The following is a 21,378-nucleotide window of genomic DNA, read 5'->3' as shown; positions in this document are numbered from 1 at the left end:
AAAAAATGTGACGAAACACCTCTTCCCAATAGCTCCGTACCACACTGCAGTTTCACGTCATGTGTGCAAAGTCTGGGCCCTCCCTAGCACATTTGGGACAAGCACCATCAGTCTCGGGATGTATTTGTTTCCAAAAAGCTGGTGTCAAATAAACTCTGAGTATATATTTATAATGAAGTAATTTGTGCCTGAAATTGGACGAAACAAAATGTGTTTGGGAGTAGCATTAGGTCCAAACCGCATCAAGAAGTGGTTTTCCAATATCTGCTTCCCATGCCTGTCTAGCATGTAAACCCCCGATACTTGCAAAGTTTGGGTGAGATGGTAAAGCCTTGAGACCAAGTGGACAGTGTCCAATGCAATTAAAAAAATGAATGGCTGAAATTCCGGCCATTCCTCCTTGGAATCTGGTAAAATACTTAACAGCGCATTCCGCACTCTATGTAATACAAATATGTCCATAGTTGTTGCGTTACCTCATGATATCATGTCAATGACAAAGTATGGGAGGAAGTCTACAAATAAATCTCCCATTGTATGTAATCTATATTTCAGTAATGTTTGTTTGGTGAGGGTTTTAAGTGTAGGCGATATCCACTGATTATCCGGCAGTGGAATCTTGGGGGGAGTAGAGATATTCCGACTTTACATAGCGTTGTAGTTTGGTCCATGCCCAACATGTCGTTGCCACATTTCTATATCCGACGGAGTACGCTTCAGGCCCATCAGCATAAGTGAGGTAAGCTGTCGAGGGTGTATTTGAGATGTATCTGCTTTCAAAAATTGAATATGATTGTTCAGGTGAAACCAAAAATAGGAGAAGTGTGTTTGTGCAATCAGGTAATATAAGTTGAGGTCAGGGACTCCAAATCTCCCCACGCTCAAATGGTAACATCAAAGTGGAAAGGCCAATTTGTGGCTGTTTACCAGCCCATATGAGACTGATCAATAATGTCCTTATTGTACGAAAAAATGATAAAGAGAGGGGGATGGGGATATTTAAAAATAGGTACAGAAATCTCAGTAGGAACACCATTTTCATTATTGCAATACGACCAGCGATGGATAAGGGAAGTGTGATCCATTTTTCAGCCTGATCAGTGAGTTTCGAGATGGCCGGGCCATAGTTTAACCGTATGACCTCTGCAGCAGCGACATGCAAGTATATACCCAGATACCTGGGCGGCTCTGTGCACCACTTGAGTTGGAATTCAATATCTACCTGAGTTGTGGAGGAGGTCAAGGCAAACACCTCAGACTTGGACCAATTTATCGTCAAACCAGAGTGGACACCGAAACGGGTAACCTCGTGCAAAAGTGGAGGTAGGTTTTCCTCAGGCTTGCAGACAAATAACACAATATCGTCCGCATAGAATGATGCCAACAAAGGACCAGTATGCAGCTGTAGGCCACGATGTAAGTGTTGTTCCTGGAAATTCCAGGCAAGCAGGTCTATCGCCGCAATGAATAGAAGTGGAGATAATGGACATCCCTGCCGAGTGCCACGGGTCAAGGGGAACTGCGTTGTCACCAGACCATTTACACTCAATCGGGCCCTAGGGTGAGAGTATAGCAGGCTAATTTGTTTTTTAAAAACGATTGGCAACCCCAGTTTCTGCAGGAGAGCGTATAAAAAAGACCATTCCAATGAATCGAATGCCTTTTCAGCATTCAACAACACTGCAACAGCTGGGAGAGTAGGTTCCATTTGGTTTATTATGGAAAAAAGGATGAGTAAATTAAGCTTGGTGGAGTACCCCGGGATAAATCCCACCTGATATGGACATAGGATGGTGTCCACTAACAGCGCAAACTAAGTGGCCAGAATCTTCGCCAAGATTTTATAATCATGATTCAGTAGTGATTATGGCCTGTATGACTGTCAATGCTGGGGGTCTTTGCCTGGTTTTAAAAGTAGGCCCACTAGTGCTTCACGCATAGTGGCGAGTCTAATGCCTCTGCATATACCTCTAGGAGTTGGGGTGCCAGTTCGTCCTGGTATGCTTTAGAGAAATCAATTGTCAGACCATCTGGTACAGGCATCTTGCCACACGCTAATGCATTAATAGCCGCCTTGACCTCATCCACACCAATTTCATGACAATATTGATCAGCTTTCACCAGAAGTGCTGCCCTAGATAGTAGGATGTAAGCAAAAGCTGCTTCAATAAATAGTGCACGTTACCTTCGCTAACAAATTAAACCCTCTGAAACAGGCAGCTAAACAGGAAGCAATCTGCTGAACAGGGCCAGTGTTTTAACTCCAACACAGTGTATGATAAGAGGAGACGAAAGGGGGTGTTAGTTATTACAGGGTATGATACGACGCTTGCCTACTGTCGTGAAAGTAGCCAAAGGTGGGATATTAATGCAGTACAACAGGTGAGGGAAAACCCCTAAGTCCTCAATTATGGACACTAGTCAATCTATGCAAATGACAACAAGTACTGTGCACACACATATACGTAGTTATAACACAAAAGGTAAAGCTCAAACACTGTCTTCCACTATGCATGGTCCTTTAAATCGATGTCTACATGACAGTTTCTTTTTCGCCAATTGCATATCTTAACTGATTGTTGTTCCCCTCCATCTTTGATGATAAATAAGAACCACTATTGTACTTATCATGTTACATCCTTGTAAGACAAAAAACACATAAGATTTTATGTAACACATTGTGACACAAGCCATTTTTTGTTCAATTCCAGCCCTGACGAAGTCTAGGGTTACACACCCAATGATGAAACATGGTGTTGGCTGGCCTGTGAAGCAACACACCAATAAATCTACACTTGAAGAAAGAACACTTTGTCATCCTTTGCAAACAACCATTACCTTTTGTGTTATAACTTCTTATATGCGTGTGCACAGGACTCGTTGTCATTTACAGTGTATGGCAAAAGAAGAGAAAAGCTACGAACTGCTCCGCTCTGTATCCCTTCTACCCCAAATTATTACATGTTCTTAAACATAAATTACATGACATTTAACTTACTATGAGTGCTCAGAGGACTGCGACAAAATTGTAATCTGAAACGTAACAGTAAATTGTAGGATATTTTTAAAATCTAAAGTAACTTCTACTGTAATCTACTAAAAAGAGAATTAACTATCAAATTCAGCATTTTGTTTTAAAGTCAAGATTTACTCAGCAATTTCAAATACAGATCCATTTATGGCTGAGCTACATTCTAGAAGGGACTTGGACTGTAAAAGGACATGTTAGATTCTTTTACATTTTCGGGAGCCCTCAGGTGTGGTTGTATATTCCCCAGTCTGTGCAATACTTCAAGGCAGTGCTCTTTCCCTTTTAATTATTAATATTTTTTCTGCCAGGTCTCATTTATTCACCTGACTACATACACAAAAAGCTAACAACTGGCTCACCTCAAAGCTTGGAAAAGTATGTGTCTATGCTGACCTCTAAGCTGAATCCTGTTTACCAGTCTACCAACCTTTGGATTAATCCAAGACAGCTCAACCAGAAGCAGTGCTTTATCTGTAAAATATTAAGTGCTGGTACACAAAGATTTTCTCAGACGCCCACAGCTGGCGCTGACTAATGTTGGGATTGCCAAATACGAAGACTGCATAGTCTAGATCCTGCCTTATGTCTCTTTTTTTACCACCATACAATCCCTCCTCCTGTATTTCACTTTTCCAAGTTCTAATTAATCCCTGCTTTCTTGCTGTATTACAATTCTCTATATTTCACTTTCTAATCCTTACCAATTTTATTTGTTTTTCTCTCTCTCTTGCTCTGGTTAAAAGACTGATGAGGAAAGGTGCAGACCCCCAAAATAAGTCCAGTTGGACCCCACCTTCATCCCCTGGCTCACATTAAAGACTGAGAAGTACCATAATAAGACCAATGCCAGAATGTTTGGTTACTGTATAACTTATGCCTGCCACTCATAAGGAACCATTTGGTTTAGCAAAACTCTGAGGGCTAAATGCACAAAGATATTTCTCTGAGTAGATGAAATCTATTCTCGATTTATCCCTGAAGGTGGAAAGCTTTGTAAATCTGGTCTACAATGTGCTGTAATCCTATCTATTCTCTTATGAAATGTTGCTGACATGACAGCGGTTCCTGTCAATATTTTAAAAATGGCTGCCGGCTCGGTGGTCAAATCTAAATTTGGCAAGTAGGCACTCACTCAGGGCAATGGAGTAATTTACTCAGTCCCCCTACCGGACTTACATCCACTTGCCAAATTATTAATCAGCCTGTAAGACCTCACAAACCTTTCTATTGCCTGACCATCTTTACCATCATTTTGGTTTATTCGTCTGTAATGTGTGAAATACTACACTATTTATTGTATACCTTGCTACACAAATATCATTATAAATAAATGTGATAAAGTTGTTTTGAAGTGCACAAGCTTATTAATAAACAGGGTCTTGTTCGAGAACAAGTCTGTGACTATATTGGCGAGAACTGTAGACGAAGAACCATTCTTAAGGTCATTCCTCAACTAAATCAGACTGGAGCCAGTAATTAGGAAAAAAGCTGACTGCTTCAAAGAGTAAGTGTTAGAACTGGGGGTCTCTAGTTGGCAGAGGTAGGTACCACTGTCCAAATAGGGACCCTTGCTTCTAGTCAGGACAAGGAGATAACCCTCTCAGATAACCCCTGCTCGCCCTCAAGGTAGCTTGGCCTGAGCAGTCTAGGCTAACCAGAAGCAATGCGTTAAGTATTTGTACCAACACTCACAGTAACACAGTGAAAACACCACAGACTGATTCCACCACAGTTTAGGAAAATAAAGATATTTATTCTAAACTACACAAGACCAAAACGACAAAAATCCAACATACACAGTTCAAGGATATGGTTTCAAAAGAGTTCTTCAGGTTGTAATCAAAGTTCTTTAAGTTGCGTTAAAATAATCCACAGATGCGTGAAAAGTTCACAGTTGCGTCATGTTTACTCACAGTACCTTTTAGATGCAACAAAGTTCCACAAGCAGGAAGCTGGTGCGGTGGAAACAAGCGATGCGTTACTCCTGAGACCCTAGGGAGGCGATGCGACAGCCCCGCTGCAGCAGCGGGCGTGTTGCGACGAATCCGGTCTGTATGGGGAGGAATGCAGCTTGCGTAGATTCCGGTGCGTAGGTTCCGTAGGAAGTCTGTTCTCGCAAAGGCACGATGCAATGATCTCGTAGGGGCTGCGACGATCTCCGGGGCGACGATGCGCGGTCCAGCGGTGATCCTCTCTCTCGTAGCTCCTCGATGCGATGGTTCTGCGACGATGCTCGCAGCGACGTGATGCGGTCCGCAAGCAAGCGGTGCGGCGATCTCACCCAGCGACGACAGGCTCTGCACGACACTCGCAGCGATGTTCGGTTCTCCCGCACCGGTCTGGTGCGTCCCGCAAACGAAGGGTGCGACGGCTCCGGCAGCGATGTCAGGTGCTGCGCCGATCTCGACCTTCGTAGCGGCGGGTAACTTCTCGCACTGTCGGGGATGCGCCCCGCAAGCGAGCGATGCGACACTTTTCAGCTTCACAAGTTTCTCAGCTTAGTCTCAAGCTTCCCAGCTCAGGTTCAACTTCCAGAGGCCCCACAACTGGATCAAGCACTCTAGGAAGGACAGAACTCTCTCAGCAGAGTTCAAGGAGACTGGGGGTGAAGCCCTTTTGTTCCTGGGACTTCAAAACAGGGAGCCAGCTCTTCTCAGGCCCTTGGAGATTCCTTCAAGACAGGGGACACAGCTCACAGCAAAGTCCTTCCCCTCTCCTTGGCAGCAAAGCAACAGCAGGTCAGTCCAGCAGAGCAACAGCAGGACAGTCTTCCTTCTTCAGAGTCAGCTTTCTCCTTGGCAGAGGTTCCTTCTTGATTTCCAGGATGATCTAATTTTCTGATGTCAGGGGTCCTGTACTTATACCCCTAAAGTCTTTGTTCTCTCTGTGCATGTGGGCCCTGAGCCCGGTCTGAACCAGTTCTGGGTGGATCCTGAGTACTTTGTTTTGCTGGCTGCATCTTCCTTTCAGAGTGAGGGGCAGGGTCCTCAGCCGCCCAGCAGGAGGTGGAGCCAGCATTGTGGCAGGCAGGCACAGCCCTATTCAGCCCAGGTTCTAACTCCTCCCACCACTCAGGTTGCAATTGCTTCATTCAGCCTAGTGCTGACTCATCCAGCCCCTGGGGGAATTCCCCAGCCCCTGTCACTCACAAACCAGACAGTCAATACACAAACAGGCCCAGGCACACAGAAGGGTCAGACAAGAGAACAGCAACTTTCTAAAAGTGCTGTTCTCAAACACAGGATTTAAAAACCACCTTTCCTAAAAGATGTATTATTAAATTCTGAGTTCAGGGATACTAGATTCTTATGTCCTATCTTGTTCCTATGGGAAGAAATGCTGTTAACCACTGTAGCCAGCATCCCCCATGTTAACCTATGGAGCAAGATAGCCTTACAATAGTGAAAAACGAAAATGGCTGTAATTCACTACCAGAGCATGGTACCTGCACTAGTACATGCTCTACCTTTCACATACACTGCACCCTGCCCAGGGGGGTACCTTGGGCCTTCCATAGGGGTGACTGAGGTGCACGAAAAGGGAAGGGTTAGGCCTGGTCAGTGGGGACACTGACCAGGAGGACATGGCAGTTCTAAACTGCCCATAGGCGCTGCAGTGGCAGGCCTGAGACACCATTTTAGAGCTACTCCTGTGGGTGGCACAATCAGTGCTGCAGGCCCACTAGTAGCATTTGTCATCACCAGCCCTGGCACACCCAGTGCACTTTACTAGGGACTTCATGGTGATACAAATATGCCAAACATGTATATCCAATCGGAATAACAATTTACATAGGGAGCACTTACACTCTGGCACTGGTCAGCAGTGGCAGAGTGTCCAAAGCATCTAAACCAGCAAAAACGAAATCCAGCACAGCATCAAAAATACAGGAGGCAGAGGCAAAAAGATAGGGGTAATCACGCCAAAGATGCCAGGTCTAACACGTGTCCCCTCCAGCTGAAAGTGGGGAGAACTACCCACCCTCTTGGGAGTTCTCTTCACTAAGGCGGAAAAATCTGGACAGACCATCAGCGTTGGCGTGTTCTGTACCAGGGTTGTGTTCCACCGTAAAGTCCATTCCCTGTAGGGAGATGGACCACCTCAACAGTTTTGGATTTTCACCCCTCATGTGCATTAACCACCTGAGGGGCCTGTGGTCGGTCTGAACACGAAAGTGAGTCCCAAACAGGTAGGGCCTCAACTTTTTCAGAGCCCAGACCACAGCAAAAGCCTCCCTTTCAATCGCACTCCACTTCTGTTCCCTGGGGAGTAGCCTCCGACTAATGAAAGCTACTGGCTGGTCTCCATTCTCCTCAGTGGCTTGTGAGAGTACTGCTCCCACACCATGCTCTGAAGCGTCCGTCTGAACTATGAACTCACTGGAAAAGTCAGGTGCCTTGAGCACCGGTGCTGTGCACATCGCAGTCTTCAGGGCCTCAAAAGCAGTTTGGCAGGCGTCAGTCCAGTCAACTCTTTTGGGCAACTTCTTGGAAGTGAGTTCTGTCAAGGGGGCGACAATGGTGCCATATCCCTTGACAAACCGTCTGTAATACCCGGTGAGTCCTAAAAAGGCTCTCACCTCTGTCTGGGTCTTGGGGGGCTCCCAAGCCAGAATGGTATCAATCTTAGCCTGTAGGGGCGCCACCTGGCCGCTCCCCACCTGGTGTCCCAAATACACCACAGATCCCTGCCCTATCTGGCACTTGCTGGCCTTGATAGTGAGGCCTGCCTTTTGCAGAGCCTTCAACACTTCGCAGAGGTGTTGCAAGTGTTCCTCCCACGTGGAGCTGAACACAGCAATGTCATCCAGGTATGCGGCGCTGAATTCCTCCAGCCCGGACAGTACCTGGTTAACCAGTCTCTGGAACGTGGCAGGGGCATTCTTCAACCCAAAGGGCATGACACGGAACTGGAAGTGCCCCTCTGGCGTTGAAAATGCTGACCTCTCTTTGGCCCCATCAGTTAAGGCAATCTGCCAGTACCCTGAAGTCAAATCAAATGTACTGAGGTACTTGGCAGCTCCCAACCGATCCACGAGCTCATCAGCTCTGGGGATAGGGTGTGCGTCAGTCTTCGTGACCGCATTGAGCCCACGGTAGTCCACGCAAAACCGGAGTTCTGGGGGGCCACCGGGGGTAGCAGCTTTCTTGGGAACCAAGACCACTGGGCTAGCCCAGGGGCTGCTGGAGGGCTCAATCACCCCTAGCGCCAACATCTTGGAAACCTCTTCCTTGATGCTGGCCCTGACCTTGTCAGCTACCCTGTAAAATTTTTGCTTCACAGGCAGACTGTCTCCAGTGTCCACGTCATGGACGCACCAGTTGGTGACTCCTGGGGTCAGGGAGAACAGAGAGGAGAACTGACCCAACACTTGGCGACAGTCGCTCTGCTGTTCTGGGGTCAGGGTGGGCGAGAGGACCACACCATCCACTGACCCATCGTGCTCCTTAACTGCCAGGAGGTCAGGGAGAGGATCACTATCCTCTTCCATTCCTGCATCTGTAGCCATGAGCATGGTTACTTCAGACCTCTCAAAGTGTGGTTTGAGGCAGTTCACGTGCAAAACTCTCAGGGGCTGCCTGGGAGTCTTCAGGTTAACCAGGTAGGTTACCTCACTCTTCCTTTCCACCACCTCGTATGGCCCAGACCACTTGTCCTGGAGCGCGCAAGGCTCCACTGGCGCCATCACCCACACTTTCTGCCCAGGTTGAAATTCGACCAGAGTGGTATTCTGGTCGTACCATCTTTTCATTTCTTCCTGGCTTGCTTCCAGGTTCGCCTGAGCGAGTTTCCTGAAGCGTTGTGTCTGGTTGCGGATGGCCAGCACATAGCTGAACACATCCTGGGGGGTTTTCCCACGGGACTTTTCCCAACCCTCCTTCACCAGTGAGAGAGGTCCTCTGACAGGGTGGCCATACAGGAGTTCAAAGGGACTGAACCCTAAGGACTTCTGAGGCACCTCCCTGTAGGCAAACAACAGGCATGGTAACAAGACGTCCCACTTCCGTCTCATGGGCTCCGCTAGGCCCATAATCATACCTTTCAGGGTCCGGTTGAACCTTTCAACCAACCCGTTTCCTTGAGGGTGGTAAGGAGTGGTGAACTTATAAGTTACCCCACACTCCTCCCACAGAGACTTCATGTACCTAGAGATGAAGTTGGTACCCCGGTCGGAGACCACCTCTCTGGGGAACCCCACACGGGAAAAGATCCCCATCAATGCACAGCCCACCACGGGTGCTGTGATTGTCCTGAGAGGGACTGCTTCCGGGTACCGGGTGGCATGGTCCACCAAGACCAGGATGAACCTGTTGCCTAAGGCTGTCTTGGGGTCCAGGGGCCCTACGATATCTATGCCCACCCGCTCGAAAGGGGTGCTCACCACTGGGAAGGGTTGAAGGGGAGCCTTCAACTTCATTCCAGTCTTGCCACTAGCTTGACAGGTTTGGCAAGATCTGCAAAAGGAACCGACGTGCTTCCTCATCTGGGGCCAGTGGAAGTGGGTGACAAGCCGGTTCAGGGTCTTGTCTTGCCCCAGATGTCCTGCGAGAGGCACGTCATGAGCCAGACCCATTAGGAAGTTTCTGAAGCGCTCGGGTACCACCAGCACACGGGCTGCACCGGGCTCAGCAAACTTAGGCTCGCTATAAAGTAGGTCACCTTCCCAGTAAACATAGTGATCTTTGACTGCTCCACCTGCTGCCTGATCTACAGCCTGTTGCCGCAGACCAATGAGGGAAGGGCATTCCATCTGCTCCCTGCAGAACTCCTCCCTGGAGGGACCACCTTCTTGCTGCCAATGGGTCAGCTCAGGTAGGTCTCCCAGTTCGGCCACCTGTTCCCCTGTAGGTTCCAGGGCATCCCCCTCAGGTTCTGCTTCCTCCTGGACCGTGGGAACGGCTGGGGCTGGTTTACCGCGCCCTCTGCCTCTTCCTCTCCTGGCAGGTCTCTGGGCCACTGTTTCAGGCTCCAGTTCTGCTGATTCACCCTTACTGGCTGCCATAGCACGCGTGGTCACGCAGATCCACGCAGGCAGACCCAACATCTCCAAGTGAGTTCGGTGTTCTATGTCTTTCCATGGAGAACTCTCCAGGTCGTTGCCTAACAGACAGTCCACAGGCAAGGCATCACTGACAACTACCTCCAAAAGACCAGAGACTCCTCCCCATTCAAAGGAAACCTTCGCTAGCTTGCAGAGGCGCACTGAGCTGTCAGCGGCCACTACAGGGCGGAGTACACCAGGGATGATTTGCTCGTCAGACACCCACTGACACCTCACGGATGTCACACTGGCTCCGGTGTCTCTCAGAGCTTCAATCTCCCTCCCATTGATGGTCACCTTCTGCCCATATTTCTTAGTGTTAGAGGGCAGTAAGGTTTCCTGGACCACCTCTTGGTCTCCTAGCGAGACAAGGGTCATAACTGCTAGCTCTCCCCAGTCACTAGAAACCAAATCCCCACCCAAAGCTACACTAGCTAACGCTGGGGCGGGAGCACCAGTGGGTGCGGGCTTCTTCTTGGGACATTTCGGAGCAATATGGCCCACCTCGTTGCAGTGATAGCAGGTAGGGGGACCCTGGTTATTTCTCTTGTCCCGCCTACCCTTAGAGGGCCATGGCTGTTTAGGCTTGGGGGTTTGGGAATCCTTTTCCGGGGAACTACTTTGGGGCCCTTGTGAGAACTCCTTTTGGTTACCCTTGTCCCCCCCACTCTTCTGCTGGGGACCCTGCCCACCTTTGGCTGTGGTACCCACAATTCCTTTGTGGACCCTGGTACTGGTCCAGCGGTCCGCCTCCTTAGCAAGCTCAATGGGGTCGGTCAGCTTGCTGTCTAAAAGATGCTGGCGCAGCTCTGGAACACAAAGACTACTCAAGTGCTCCCAACTGATTAAATGCAACAACCCCTTCAAATCAGTTACTTTACTGCCCTTCATCCAACCTTCCAGTGCACGCGAGTACCCATTCACACACTCCATCCAAGTCTCAGACTCTTTCTTCTTGGAGTTTCTAAACTGCAGTCTGTACTGCTCTGGAGTAAGGCCATACCTGAGACATAAGGCCTCCTTCATATTGGGGTAGGTCATGGCACCTGTCAACTCTAAAGGCTCTAGAGCACTCCTCCCAGACGCCTCAAAATGTTTCCACAGGCCCGCCCCCCAATACTTGTCAGGCACATCATTCATCTTCAATGCAATTTCATACGAAGTAAACCAGGCATAAATATCCTCACTCCTATGGTAATTCTGTACCAGGTCTTTGGGAATATATACTTTACCCCCATGCACTGGCTGCGCGCTGCCACCATTAGAACTGGCATCCACCTCCTTGTTTTTCAGATCCAGCTCTTTTATTCTCAATTCATGAGCCAAAAGCAATTTCTTTTCCTCTAAGGCACGGGCATCCTTGCTCTCCTCCGCCGCCTTCTCTACTTCCAATTGCCTCATTTTCATTTTCATGACCTCCAAGTCATATTCTCTTATTCTTTGATTTTCTTGTAACTCTTCTGGGGTGAGGCCCCTACTGGAGTGGTTGCTGCCAACTCCTGAGCCTACTCTGCCCACTGGCAGATCTTTGCCTTGAAAAGCATTTTCTACATCCACATCATCATCTCCCTCTTGTGCCTCCCAATGGGCTTTCAAGATTCTCTGCAGCTCCTCTTTCCTGTAGGCGCTTTTTATGGGGCACTCAAACTCAAGGCAGAATTTCCTAAGTTGCTCAACTTTGTATGAATACAAATCTCCAATGGCAAACTCCAATTCCACTTCTGCCCTCTCACTGGGTGCCTTCCCATTCAGAGACATGATGCTTTCCGAAGAGTTATTCAACAACAGAATTCAAAAACTCAAAAACCAGTAGTATGCGGTGGCGTAATGGTCTGCACTCACTAGTGATGTACACCAATTACTGTGGGTCAAGTACAAATACAAGTTCAAATCCCACCGCCTGACCACCAATGTTAGAACTGGGGGTCTCTAGTTGGCAGAGGTAGGTACCACTGTCCAAATAGGGACCCTTGCTTCTAGTCAGGACAAGGAGATAACCCTCTCAGATAACCCCTGCTCGCCCTCAAGGTAGCTTGGCCTGAGCAGTCTAGGCTAACCAGAGGCAATGCGTTAAGTATTTGTACCAACACTCACAGTAACACAGTGAAAACACCACAGACTGATTCCACCACAGTTTAGGAAAATAAAGATATTTATTCTAAACTACACAAGACCAAAACAACAAAAATCCAACATACACAGTTCAAGGATATGGTTTCAAAAGAGTTCTTCAGGTTGTAATCAAAGTTCTTTAAGTTGCGTTAAAATAATCCACAGATGCGTGAAAAGTTCACAGTTGCGTCACGTTTACTCACAGTACCTTTTAGATGCAACAAAGTTCCACAAGCAGGAAGCTGGTGCGGTGGAAACAAGCGATGCGTTACTCCTGAGACCCTGGGGAGGCGATGCGACAGCCCCGCTGCAGCAGCGGGCGTGTTGCGACGAATCCGGTCTGTATGGGGAGGAAGGCAGCTTGCGTAGATTCCGGTGCGTAGGTTCCGTAGGAAGTCTGTTCTCGCAAAGGCACGATGCGATGATCTCGTAGGGGCTGCGACGATCTCCGGGGCGACGATGCGCGGTCCAGCGGTGATCCTCTCTCTCGTAGCTCCTCGATGCGATGGTTCTGCGACGATGCTCGCAGCGACGTGATGCGGTCCGCAAGCAAGCGGTGCGGCGATCTCACCCAGCGACGACAAGCTCTGCGACGACTCTCGCAGCGATGTTCGGTTCTCCCGCACCGGTCTGGTGCGTCCCGCAAACGAAGGGTGCGACGGCTCCGGCAGCGATGTCAGGTGCTGCGCCGATCTCGACCTTCGTAGCGGCGGGGAACTTCTCGCACTGTCGGGGATGCGCCCCGCAAGCGAGCGATGCAACACTTTTCAGCTTCACAAGTTTCTCAGCTTAGTCTCAAGCTTCCCAGCTCAGGTTCAACTTCCAGAGGCCCCACAACTGGATCAAGCACTCTAGGAAGGACAGAACTCTCTCAGCAGAGTTCAAGGAGACTGGGGGTGAAGCCCTTTTGTTCCTGGGACTTCAAAACAGGGAGCCAGCTCTTCTCAGGCCCTTGGAGATTCCTTCAAGACAGGGGACACAGCTCACAGCAAAGTCCTTCCCCTCTCCTTGGCAGCAAAGCAACAGCAGGTCAGTCCAGCAGAGCAACAGCAGGACAGTCTTCCTTCTTCAGAGTCAGCTTTCTCCTTGGCAGAGGTTCCTTCTTGATTTCCAGGATGATCTAATTTTCTGATGTCAGGGGTCCTGTACTTATACCCCTAAAGTCTTTGTTCTCTCTGTGCATGTGGGCCCTGAGCCCGGTCTGAACCAGTTCTGGGTGGATCCTGAGTACTTTGTTTTGCTGGCTGCATCTTCCTTTCAGAGTGAGGGGCAGGGTCCTCAGCCGCCCTGCAGGAGGTGGAGCCAGCATTGTGGCAGGCAGGCACAGCCCTATTCAGCCCAGGTGCTAACTCCTCCCACCACTCAGGTTGCAATTGCTTCATTCAGCCTAGTGCTGACTCATCCAGCCTCTGGGGGAATTCCCCAGCCCCTGTCACTCACAAACCAGACAGTCAATACACAAACAGGCCCAGGCACACAGAAGGGTCAGACAAGAGAACAGCAACTTTCTAAAAGTGCTGTTCTCAAACACAGGATTTAAAAACCACCTTTCCTAAAAGATGTATTATTAAATTCTGAGTTCAGGGATACTAGATTCTTATGTCCTATCTTGTTCCTATGGGAAGAAATGCTGTTAACCACTGTAGCCAGCATCCCCCATGTTAACCTATGGAGCAAGATAGCCTTACAATAGTGAAAAACGAAAATGGCTGTAATTCACTACCAGAGCATGGTACCTGCACTAGTACATGCTCTACCTTTCACATACACTGCACCCTGCCCAGGGGGGTACCTTGGGCCTTCCATAGGGGTGACTGAGGTGCACGAAAAGGGAAGGGTTAGGCCTGGTCAGTGGGGACACTGACCAGGAGGACATGGCAGTTCTAAACTGCCCATAGGCGCTGCAGTGGCAGGCCTGAGACACCATTTTAGAGCTACTCCTGTGGGTGGCACAATCAGTGCTGCAGGCCCACTAGTAGAATTTGTCATCACCAGCCCTGGCACACCCAGTGCACTTTACTAGGGACTTCATGGTGATACAAATATGCCAAACATGTATATCCAATCGGAATAACAATTTACATAGGGAGCACTTACACTCTGGCACTGGGCAGCAGTGGCAGAGTGTCCAAAGCATCTAAACCAGCAAAAACGAAATCCAGCACAGCATCAAAAATACAGGAGGCAGAGGCAAAAAGATAGGGGTAATCACGCCAAAGATGCCAGGTCTAACAGTAAGTACAAGGACTATGAAGACTAATCTCTCCTGTTTGTAATGTGCCTCAAGCACAACTGAATTGTCTGAACACAGTGATTTGGATAGTTGTTGCGACAGTAATTTAGTTGCACAAAGCAAGGACTGGTTGCAGATATTCTCCAAGCACAGGACTTTAACAAGAGTATAACAGACAATCAGTAGAAAGATCTTAAGAACAAAATAGTGTGAACATTTTTGTTCACCTCCAGAATATGTGGTAAGCTATAGATATTTCAAAATATATTTCAGACACTTATATTTCATTTTGACCGGGAGTCTGGTCACATAATGTTATAATATAGCCAACTTGCTACCCAGATCATACCAAAGGAATTCAAGAGAATCTGGTTGTCATATAGAGTGGCAGCTGAAAAACTAGAAGTGGCAAGCAAGGGTGGAAATGTTTGTCAATATTCACATCTTCATCCATCTTGGGAGATCATGATTAGGGTCAGATAAAAAACAGACCTCTTAGTTGTAGGTGTTAAAATCATAACAAGAAAAAAACTCTCTCATCTATGATTCAGCATTGTTTTGTGCAAGACATTTGTGAAATTTATTATCCTAAATCAATTATTTTTTTCTCCATCCAAGTTGTTTAAAGAGTTTAACTGGGACATATGTAACTACATATTATAAAGTTACTAAAGATGTACAGCTTATCCTTTCATTATACTGGTATATAGAACTGTTACGTTTTCTAATATTCTGATCATCTTCTTCTAGTGAAGTAAATAGTTTGATAAATTTGTTGTAAACCTGAGGAATGATTATGGCAAAATAAATAATGTTATGGTTGGTTTACATCATGTGATCTGCTCTCCATATAGTTCTTATCAAAGACATAGCCTCATAATTCCAGCAGTACAGAAGTGGATATAAACATGTCTTTCCAGTAATGTATCACCTTTGCACAAAGCGATTTCTTCTAAGCCTATGTAAATTTCTATTACACTCAACAGCTTCTGCTTTTTTTAGACACTCTAATCATATCAAGGTTTCCATAAAATCATGGTTCACTGATGCAGTAAGGTACCACGATCTTACCAGGGAATGCTGGCTGTTGAAATGGTCTTTCTGTTTATTCTGCAGCATTGCAACAAGGGGTTGCAATGTAGTTAACCAGCCAGGGTTCCTCTCAAAGTGTGCTCAGATAAAAAGCTACTGGTCCCTGGTTTTGTATCTCTGAATGCTAGCAGTACCCAAGCTGCACATTTTGTAAGGATTTGGGGGCTTTGCTTGCCCCTGTGTCTCATGCAAATTGTCACAATATGGGAAGAATGATAGGAGAAATTGAAAGTGGAGCAAGTGGAGTCCAAATAGGCCACTTGTTTCAGTATTTTTTCACTATTGATCACTGTCCAAGAATGAGTTCTTTTGGAAAAAATGCCTTTATCAATCAGCAGCAAGTGGATCTTTGCAGCCTTGTTTAATGTTAACTTGAATGTTTGGTAGGGCATATATTTATTCCAGGGATTAGTAGTGCAGGTAACCTTTAACGCATGCTCCAAAAATGTATAGGCTGGCGAATATTTGTCCTGTTCCACTTCCTGCCATAATAATTAGTTGAGACTATTTTCTTCTACATTTTGTTTTATCTGATACCGTACTTTTTTGTATGTGTAGAGTCTGCCCAATGTTTCGTTTAGTAGCCCGAACTCTAAGCGCATTTGTCCTGGTGAGGCAGTCTTCGGGAGCTGAAGAACCTTTTTATAAATACTCGTCTTTAGTTTGTTTTAGTTTTGGAAAAATTGGGTTCCAGTTTATTTACTGACAGAATTTTAATTATTTGTATATATTTTAATAATATTTAATTTATTCATTTTATTATTATTTCCTTTTGTAAAACAGTTGTGGACCTCCTGACTGGACCACAGGTTAAGAACTACTGACATAGAGGGTTGTTCAATCCTTGATAGGGCGTGTGTTCTTGTGAAAAAATGAAGTCCCAGAGGGGTGTGTGCATTCCAATGGCACCCAGAGAGTTCATATAAGTAATATGCCTTTACTTTAAACATTGGGTCAATGCCCTGTATTGATGACACACTCCTCTAATCTCAATATTTGCTGCTGATGCCTTTTGACCTACTTCACATGGGACACAATCATTTTATACAGGTCATCCCTCCCTTCGTAAATGTGGACACAGTGCATGCAATACAAAGTAGAATAATGAATATTGTACAGAGGTTTACTGTTTACTAGGAAGTTTAAGTACATACCCGGAATAGACAATGAGTTGCAGACACGTGAGCTGTGAGTAAAAGTAATAAAACTGGTCAGTGGGATGCAGGCGTTATCTTTAACCTACATCCCATGTGGAAACAACAATGTGTGCTCACCTACTTGCTTTGATTAAATCATGTGGAGCTGAAAAGTCAAATAATCAAGAGTTTTTAGTTAAGTTCACAATTATGGCTATATTATTCTTAGTTACAATAAAATGCACTCACTTTGGGGAGGGTGGTGGAAAGGTTAGGGCTTTATGTTATGTTATGTTACGAGTTTGTTGAAGCGCGACAGCTGCCCCGGCAACGAGGCGTCCCGGCGCTGAGAAACCAGAACATAACCAACTGAGGGGGGGGGAGGCAAAAGGCTAAGGCAGGGGGAACAGATGGGTTTTAATTGCCTTCCGGAAAGCAGATAAATTGTCCAGGCGGCGAATGTACGGAGGAAGGGAGTTCCAGAGTTTCGCTCCCAGGACTCTGAAGGAGCGACCCCCGACACGGCAGAGTTTCGTGCGTGGAACCACAACCAGATGTTGACCTAAAGAACGCAAATGGCGTTGGGGGGTGTAGGGTACCAGGAGAGGACGAAGGAGTTCAGGGCCATCTGTTTTAAGGATTTTAAAGGCTGTGGTGAGGGCCTTAAAATGGATTCTAGACTCAACCGGGAGCCAATGAAGTTTCTGTATGGTGGCTCTAGCAGAGCATCTTCTAGGGAGACCCACTATGGCCCTAACTGCCGAATTCTGTATCCGTTGTAGCCTTGTTAACTCAGCTTTGTTAGCGCCTAGCAGTAGGACGCTGGCATAGTGCAACCGAGAAAGGATTTTAGATTGGACTATAAGCTGACGTGTTTTGGGATCGAAGAAGCCAGGAATAGGGTTGAGGCTTCTGAACAAGCCAACACAGGTAGCAGCCACTCTTTTAGTGTGGGTTTGGTAACTCAACGAGGAGTCTAACCAGACACCCAGGTTTTTTACCAGAGTTTTAGGTGGAGGGATGGGACCCAGCAAGGAAGACCACCAGTGGTCGCTCCAACAGCTGGGGTTCCTTCCAAGGAGCAGCACCTCAGTTTATCCTGCATTCAGTTGTAGGCAGTTGCCCATCATCCAGTGGGCAACCGCGGCCAGTCCATCCCTAAATCTCCTGGCAGAGATAGAGGGGCCCTCAGTGAGGGTAATAACCAGCTGGGTGTCGTCGGCGTACGACACCAGCGTGAGGTCCCATTTCCTGGCCACAGCTGAGAGGGGCTGCACATAAAGGTTAAAGAGGGATGGGCTGAGTGCCGAACCCTGCGGGACTCCCTGGCCGATAGAGTGAGATTGGGAGGTGAACGGGGGAGCTGATACTCGGAAGGATCTATCCGTCAAGAACGAGCGGAACCATCCGAGGGCCAGGTCACTAATCCCTATGTCTTCCAGGCATTTCAGCAGGATGTTATGGGAAACCATGTCAAAGGCTGCGCTGAGATCGAGCAGTATCAGCGCAGCACTTTGACCGGCATATAGAATCTTCCGGAGATGTTCAGTGGTGAATAGAAGGGCGGACTCCGTACTGTGCCCCGGCCTGAACCCATTCTGGGAGGGGTCCAAGATGTCATTGTGGGCCATATGGTCTGATAACACATTGTTTGCATGGGCTTCTGCTAGTTTGGACACCCACGGGAGCAGCGAAATGGGCCTATAATTCTCTGGCTTTGCGGGATCAAGGGTCGGCTTTTTGATAATGGGGGTGACCCATGCTTGTTTCCAGCAAGTTGGGACTGTAGCCGACGAAAAGGAGAGGTTGAGAAGCGTGGCCAAAGATGGAAGAAAGAAGTCCAGGGACTCTAGAAATTGGGCCGGTCTCATGGGATCTGAGGGGGCGCCGGATTTAACCTTTCTACAGAGTTTGACTAGATCCCCATGGGAGATTTCAGGTAGGCGTGAGAGTCTAGTGCCTTTAAAGGGGGAGTCGGAAGGGTCAATGGAACCAGGAGGGTTCTGTGGGAAGGTATTATAGATTTTCCTTACCTTTTCAATACCTGCCTTGTTCTCAGTGTGCCACCATGTAATAATTAAACAGACCTCTCATTACAGCAGCCGCACTGAACGAGTCTGGGTGAGATTAAGAAGTTCTGCTATTCTTTTTTTTTAACATGGTTTTATACATTTTAATGTATTACATACATTACATAACATATAACATCTGACAACTGTCAATAACTCACTTTATCAAATTGTGTTCACAATAGCGCCAATCCTTGACACAGAACATTAATGCAGGGGAGTGATAGAAGATGTGGGGGAAATACTCGATACATGAACTAGATTGGGTGGATACACCACAGGTCTAGAGGCATAATATTCTTTAGTTCAGTGTGGTGTCCTTTGTGTGTTTTATCCACAGGCTCAACCCACCAAGAATCTCATGTTGTTATGCAGTCCTTCTTTTAGCTCTACAGCAAGGGTTCTAGAAATTGCTGGAAATAGCTGACGGTGCCATAACAGGAGAAGGGCATCTGGGAAATGTAGTTTGTTGCATTGTAGCCTCAACCCGGCTAGAATCTCCTATTGTAATACAGTCATTTCTTAAGCTCCATAGCCAGGTTAAGGAAATTGCTCAGAATGTCATGAAAGAAGGGCATCTGATATTTTAGTTTGTTACGTTGAAGGCAGTGGGAATAATATCGCTATGCTTTCATCCTGGTTGGGGGTGCAGTGGGGGCAGAGGGCGAACACTGCGTATACTTGTTTAATAAAAATTGCAGGTTTGGCTCAATATTTAAAGGTACATTGTTGGTCTGGTGCAGAAGGGCATTTTGAAATGTGTAGTCTAGCTGAAATGGTGCACATGAATGGTTGATTCTAAAATTAGAAACTTTTAACAATCCCTATAACATTGGTTTATGTCTAGGAATGGCTCCATCTCTCAAGGCTTTATTGTTTGTCTAGAGTAGAAGGGCATTCTGATACATGTAGCCAGACTAAAGTAGTATACATGAACAGCTGACTAAAAGCTGACATGTAATTTGTTGTCAACAACCTGTAAATTCAGTGAGCTACAATAAGGTTCTTACCCTACTGTGAGTCTGGATTAAAATAGGTTATAGATTTCTGATAACTCATTTTGGACTTGGCCGTTTCTGCAGGGTCACCCCCAAACCTTTTGCCTTCCTCTTCCATTTTTCTGACCTCATTTTTGTTGGCTTTAGAACTCTGGGCACTTTACCACTTCTAAACAGTGCTAAAGTGCATGTGTTCTCTACTTAAAATGTGGTCATATTAACTATAATTGGCATATTTCATTTACTTATAAGTCCCTTGTAGAGGGTACTATATGTGCCCAGGACCTGTAAATTAAATGCTAATAGTGGGCCTGCAGGACTGATTGTGACACCCACTTCAATGGCCCTTTAAACATAGGTCAGGCCTGTGTGTGCAGTTTAAACTGCCATTTCGACCTGGCAAGTTAACCTACTTTCCAGGTTCTAACCTACCCTTTTATTACATATAAATCACTCCTGATTTTGGCCTTAGGCAGCCAGAGGGGTAGGGTGGGTGTGTTTAAAAGGTAGGACATGTACATTTGAGCTTCACACTACTGCAAGGCCTATCTCTCCCATAGGTTAACAATGGGATTGCGTTATAACATATTTTAAGTTTAATTTCCGAATGGGAAAAGAGTTAAATTTGGAGTTTGGTGTCTTCGGACTCACAATTTAAAATCACGATTTATGGTGGAGTAGGATTTTAAATTGTAAGTTTGAAAATGGCACTTTTAGAAAGCTGGGATTTTCCTAATTTAACCATTCTATGAATAAACGTCTGGGATGGGTGACAGCTGGGCTTTGTGTATACCCTCTGGAGAGCCACACAAAGGGAGCTGGGGTGTGACATGTGCATCCTGATGGCCCATCACCAGGTTGATACAGCACGGTACAATGTGTTAGATGAAGTGTGTCTTGATTGAGAGGTTTAACGACGACGCAGCACCAATTATAAGATGCCACTGCGAGGCTCGACGACGGCATCAGAAGGGTTTCAAAGATGACACAGGACCCTACTGCCAGGCTTAAATTCGCCGCATTGACCTGACTGTGTGAATCAGAACAAATGCATCAAGTTCTGCTCCATCCAAGGTACTTTTTCAGCAGGCCTTGTGTAGGTCCTGTGGCTGGCCTGCCCTCCATCACAGCTGGCCAGAACTTTGGATATAACCAGGTCTAGCGTGACCTCAAGTAATCTTTTTGTGATATTGACTTCTAAGCAGTTTTTGGATGTCATCTTGAAAAATTAATTCCTGAGGTCTATTTATTGGATCTTTTGTAGTTTCAGTCTTGTGTTACTCAGATACATATTCTCTATTGTTCTAAACTGGTGTGTGGTCTTTTTGTGGTGTTTTCAATGTGTTACTGTAATATAAGTGTTGTACAAATACTTTACACATTGGCTCTTACGTTAAGCATGACTGCCAAGCTAGCAGAGGGTGAGCGCAGGTTAATTTAGGTGTATCTGACTTACCCTGACTAGGACTGTGGTCCCTACTTGGGAAGGGTGCAAACCTCTGCCAACTAGAGACCAAATTTCTAACAACTCATTTAAATCAAACTCTGTTTTATGTAATCTTATTATTATACAGGCTTCTTCTCTCAGTAATGTCGACTCAGTGGCTCCCGTATTGGTGGCATGTCCCAGGACGATCCTTTTCAAGTCTAGTATGGTTTGTTGAT

The 21,378-nt window shown here is 46.6% G+C and overlaps 1 protein-coding gene and 1 long non-coding RNA gene across 2 annotated transcripts in view; both read right to left on the bottom strand.

The window, feature by feature from the left end:
• HS6ST2 (heparan sulfate 6-O-sulfotransferase 2) overlaps positions 1–21,378 on the bottom strand; it is a 945,195-nt gene that overhangs the window by 465,360 nt on the left and 458,457 nt on the right. The window lies entirely within an intron of this gene.
• On the bottom strand, positions 16,265–21,093 carry LOC147718718 (uncharacterized). The gene is made up of 2 exons (XR_015295296.1): positions 18,680–21,093; positions 16,265–16,923 (listed from the first exon to the last, which is right to left on the bottom strand). It is a non-coding gene; the product is annotated as an uncharacterized LOC147718718 (long non-coding RNA).

Source organism: Lissotriton vulgaris, chromosome 4_1 (assembly GCF_964263255.1).
Source record: "Lissotriton vulgaris chromosome 4_1, aLisVul1.2, whole genome shotgun sequence".
NCBI lineage: Eukaryota > Metazoa > Chordata > Amphibia > Caudata > Salamandridae > Lissotriton > Lissotriton vulgaris.
This window is presented reverse-complemented; position numbering and strand designations above follow the sequence as displayed.